Raw genomic sequence first — 5,663 nt, 5'->3', positions numbered from 1 at the left:
CCTTCCTTACTTATCCCCACCAATCTCTGCACTTACTCCACATGCTCCTAATCCCTCCCCCCACCCACCTGTCTCTAGCTCCCTGCCCTCCTTAGGCCCTCAGCTATCAGAGAACCATAGAAATGGGGGGCTGGAAGGGACCTGCAGTGGTCATCCAGTCCAGCTCCCCCATGCTGAGGCAGGATCAAGTAAACCTAGATCATCCCTGACAGGTGTTTTTCCAACCTGTTCTTAAAATCCTCCAGTGACAGGGAATCCACAACCTCCCTCGGAAGCCTCTTCCAGAGCTTCACTACCCTGAGGGTTAGCAAGTTTTTCCTAATATCGAACTTAAATCTCTCTTGCTGCGGATTAAGCCCATTACTGCTTGTCCTGCCATCAGTGGATATGGAGAACAATTGATCACCATCCTCTTTATAACAGCCCGTAACAGGTGTGAAGACTGTTCTCTGCTCACCCCTCAGTCTTCTTCTCTCTAGACTGACCATCCCCAGTTTCTTAACCTCTCCTCACAGGTCAGGTTTCCAAACCTTTTAGCATTTTTGTTGCTCTCATTTTCTGGACTCTCCCCATCTTATCCACGTCTTTCTGAGAATGCGGCACCCAGACCTGGACACAGAAGTCCAGCTGAGACCTCGCCAGTGCCGAGCAGACCAGGACAATGACCTTCTGTGTCTTACACACAGCACTCCTGTTAACACACCTATGACAGTCCTCACTCGCGGGTTGCTTGGTAGGGGAGCATCCCCTAGTGGTCAGGGTTTAGACCCGTGACTTGCAGGGGGTTTGTTGGCAGGGAAGCCTTGGCCCTCCCCCTCCACCAGGCTCCAACTCAGGGTCCTTTGAGGGTTATCAGTGGTCTGACAGCTGGGGCCGCTTAAGACTGCCCTCCATGGGCCACTTTGTACCACGCCCCTGCAATAGGCCCAAGGTCAGTGTCCGGGTTTGGGCAGCGTCAAGGGTGTCTGCTCACCACCGGGCACCTTCTGGTGGCTGCATGTAGCGTGGTAGCTCTCTTCCTCTCTCAGGTTGGCAACTGCTTCCTCCTGCAGTGGGGCCCCCAACCTGGGCCAGATCAGCCCTAGGGCCTTCCCCTTCTAGGGCCGTCCAAGCCAAGTGCAGGGGCAATTAACAAAATGGAAGAGGGAGAGGGGAATATTCCCCTCTCAGGCTGCCTCTGGAACAGGCCCTCCCTTCCCTCAGGGAGCGACCTTTGGGCAGGTGTCCTGGAGAGAGATTCTGCCTTTTCCTCAGCTCAGCTCCCCTCTGCTGGAGCTGCAGGTCTGCTCTCTTCCCTGCTCTGCCACCAAATGAGCTGCTCCCCTGCCTTTTAACTCCTCCTTCAGTTGGACCATTTCCTACAGGTGTGGCGGGGCGGCATGTCCTTAGCCCTGGCTGCCCAGTGTGGGGTTTGTATACCCCGTTACAACACCCCAGGCTGATATCAACCTTTTTCTCACTGCATCACATTGTTGACTCATATTCAATTTGTGATCCACTATAAACTCCAGATCCTTTTCAGTCGTTCTACCGCCTAGCTAGTTAATCCCCACACCATAGTTGGGGATTTGATTTTTCCTTCCTTAATGAAATACTCCGCACTTGTGTTTATTTAATTTCATTTTGTTGATTTCAGACCAAATCTCCAGTTTGTTAAGGCCATTTGAATTCTATCCCTGTCCTTCAAAGAGCTAGGAACCCCTCCCAGCTGGGTGTCATCCACAAAATTTATAGGTGTAATCGCCACTCCATTATCCAAGTCATTAATGAAAATGTTGAACAGTACCAGACCAATGACAGACCCCTGAGGGACCCCACTAGATCTGTTCCACCCTTGTGACAGCAAAGCATTGAGAACTACTCCTTGAGTAGGGTCTTTCAACCAGTTGTGCACCCACCTTATAAAGCCATTTCATCCGGATCACATTTCCACACTTTGCTTATGAGAACATCATGTGGAACTGTCAAAAGCATTAATAAAATCAAGAGATAGCAAGTCTTTAGCTTCTCCCAATTCACTGGGCCAGTAATCCCGTTAAAGAAGGAAATTAGGTTGGCTTGGCATGGCTTGATCTTGACAATTCCATGGTTGCTTTTACTTATAACCCAATTATCCTTTAGACCAGCGGTTCTCAAACTGTGGGTCGGGACCCCAAAGTGGATTGCGACCCAATTTTAATGGGGTTGCCAGGACCAGCATTAGACTTGCTGGGACCCAGGGCTGAAGCTGAAGCCTGAGCTTAATCCCCACCTGGGGCAATGGGGCTCAGGCTGCAGCCCCCTCTCCCCCCACCTAGGGCAGCAGGACTTGGCCTGCGGCCTCCTTTCCCCCCACCCAGGGTGGCAGGGCTCACGCTCGGGCTCCACCCCCCGCCCCAGGGGTCATGTAGGAACTTTATTATCAGAAGGCGCGTCACGGTGCAATGAAGTTTGAGAAATCTTGCTCTAGATGCCTATAAATTGACTGTTTCATAATTTGTTCCAGTCTCTTTCCCTGTACCAAAATTAGGCTACCGGTCTATAATTTCACAGATCTTCTTTGTTCCCCTTCTAAAAGACAGGTACTCTGACGTTGCACTCCAGATGATTTTATTAAAATATGCTAATGAGTGTGAATATAATGTAACTGGAATATGCTTCATGCAAAAGGTCTCTTGTAAGGTATCATTACAAAGTTTATAGTCTACTGAGTGTGTTCATCCTATTTGTATGAATGTCTCATTCTAGTATCTGAAACTATAAATATGAAATATAACTCGGAAGTCCTATTCTAATTATGCAAAGTGTGGGCCATTAATGGTGGTTTGGAATCTTGATGGCTCCCATTAACCAGGACAACTGGTTGTAAATGGCTCTGTTTACTTGCAAGCCTTCCTGTATACGTGGGTGCCAGTAAGTGGGTAATGAAGTCTTACAGTGACATGTGATCATGTCACCTGAACTGGAATCCATCTTTAACCTGGTGCTTTTCCATTTAGAAGGAGGGGTGGGAACCCAGAGAGAGACAAAGGATTCCTGCCTTGTGCCAAAGCTATAAAAGGGGCTGGAACAGAACAAAGGGTCTCAGTCATGTGACTCCCCTGCTTTTCATCTGAGATGCCTGCTGGAACTAGCAAGGTCTGTACCAGGGGAAAGGTTTGGGCCCAGACTAGAAAGGAGCCTAGTCTGTGAAAGAAGCTTATTTAAACATCTCTGAAGGTGAGATTTCATCTGAAATCAGTTTCTTAATGTATTAGGCTTAGACTTGCGTGTTTTTGTTTTATTTTGCTTGGTAACTTACTTGGTTCTGTCTGTTATTACTTGAAACCACTTAAATCCTACTTTTTATACTTAATAAAATCACTTTTGTTTATTAATTAACCCAGAGTAAGTGATTAAAACCTGGGGAAGCAAACAGCTGTGCATATCTCTCTATCAGTGTTATAGAGGGTGGACAATTTAGGAGTTTACCCTGTATAAGCTTCATACAGAGTAAAACGGATTTGTTTGGGATTTGGATCCCATTGGGAGCTGTGTGTCTGGGTGCTGGAGACAGGAGCACTTGCTGAGTGGTTTTCAGTTAAGTCTGCAGCTCTGGAGGCATGGTTCAGACCCTGGGTCTGTGTTGCAGCAGATTAGCCTATCTGGCTCAATAAGACAGGGTACTGAAGTCCTAAGCTGGCAGAGAAAACGGGCTCAGAGCTAGTCTCAGCACATCAGGTGACAGTCTCAGCACAAGGGAGTGTCTGTGACCAAACCCATCACAAGTTCTATGTTTGCCCTTCTCCAGTCCTCTGGGACTCACCCATTCTCCATGAGTTCTCAAAGATAATTGCTAATGGTTCCAAGATTGCTTTAGCTAGTTCCTTATGTATTTTAGGATGAATTTCATCGGGCTCTGCTTCTGGGAAACATACAAATTATCTAAACATTCTTTAACCTGTTCTTACTCTATTTTGGCTTGCATTCCTTCCCTCTGATTGATAATATTAATTATGTTAAGTACCTGGTCACAATTTACCTCGTTACTGAAGATTGAAGCAAAATAGGCATTAAACACATTCTCCTTCTTCATGCCGTCCGTTATTAGTTCTCATTCCCAGCTAAGCTGTACACTTGCCTTCATCTTTCCCTTGGCTGCTAATGTATATATAGAAACTCTTCTTATTACCTTTTAGACTTCTTGCTAGGTGTCATCATTTTGTGCCTTTGTGTCTTTCTGATTTTCTTTGTACATGTTTGTGCTATTCTTTTGTACCCCTCCCTTGCAATTTGTCCATGTTTTCACTTTCTGTAGGATTTGTTTCTGATTTTCAGGTAATTGAAGAGCTCCTGATGGCCTCTCACTGGCCTCTTATTATTCTTCCTACCTTTCCTTTGCATCAGACTAATGTGCTGTTGCACCTTTAATATTGTCTTTGAGACACTGCCAGATTTGCTGACCTCCTTTTTCCCTTAGATTTTCTTCTGATGGGACCTTACTGACCAGTTCTCTGAGTTTGTTAAAGACAGCTTTTTTGAAGTCCATTGTGTTTATTCTGTTGCTGTAATTCCTACTCTTCCTTAGAATCATGAAATCTTTCATTGCATGGTCACTTTCACCCAATTATCTTCAAACTTCAGATTCACAGCCAAATCCTCCCTGTTGGTCAGAATTAAGTCTAATGTGGCTTTTCCCCTTTTCATTTCTCCACTTTTGGAAATAAGAAGTTATTCCCAATACATTCTAAGAATGTTTTGAAAATGTTATGTTTTGCCATATTACTTTTCCAATAGATATCTGGGAAGTTGAAGTCCCCCCATTAGTACCAGGTCTTGCCTTTTGGATATTTCCGTTATTTGTTCTAGAAATACCCCATCCTCCTCCTGATGTGGTGGGCTAGAGGAGACCCCCCCTACCATGACATCACCTCTCTTTTTTCCCCTTTTTTTCTTTACCCAGAGACTTTCAGTTGGTCTGCTTCTAACCTTCTGGACCTCAGAACAAGTTAATATTCTTGATATCTAATGCAACACCCCTTCCTTTTTTCTCTGCCTGTCCTTCCTGAATGAGCTATACCTCTCTCTACCAATATTCCAGTCAGGAGATTTATCCCACCAAGTCACTTTGATACCAATTAAGTCATAATGTAGCTTATATACTAATACTTCCAGTTCTTCCATTTATTCCCCATACTCCTTCCATTTGTGTATAGACATCTGAGATGTATAGCAGATTCCCACACTGTTATCCCTCTTGTTGCTCCTAAGACCCCATTGTAATTTTCCTTCTCCCCTCCCCCACCAACATTTAGCCTTCTGTTAAGGTCACCTGCGGGATTTTGTCACCCATCCCTTTTGAACCTAGTTTAAAGCCCTCCTCACTAGGTTGGCAAATCAGTGTGTGGTGTCCCTTCAGCCTCTACTATACTCCAGTGTCCTCAACCTCCCCTCTGCTCCCAGTCCCACCAGTGTCCCCATGACACCAGTGCTTCCCACCCTTACCCCACCGTCCCCTGTGTACTCTGACTCAACCCCCTTGATACCCCTCCCTGCCAGGTTCCCCAGTGCTCGTGCACAGATCATCTTCCATGAGGCAAGCCCAGTTCCTGTCCCCTCGGGAAGGAGACAGTGGTAATTTTTACTAGGACAGCCTCACTGCGTGGCTTCAGCCCCATTGAAAGTAACAGCAGTTTTGGAGATCC

Source organism: Chelonia mydas, chromosome 1 (genome assembly GCF_015237465.2).
Source record: "Chelonia mydas isolate rCheMyd1 chromosome 1, rCheMyd1.pri.v2, whole genome shotgun sequence".
Lineage (NCBI taxonomy): Eukaryota > Metazoa > Chordata > Testudines > Cheloniidae > Chelonia > Chelonia mydas.
The sequence above is the reverse complement of the archived record's forward strand: the minus strand, read 5'-3'. Positions refer to the sequence as shown.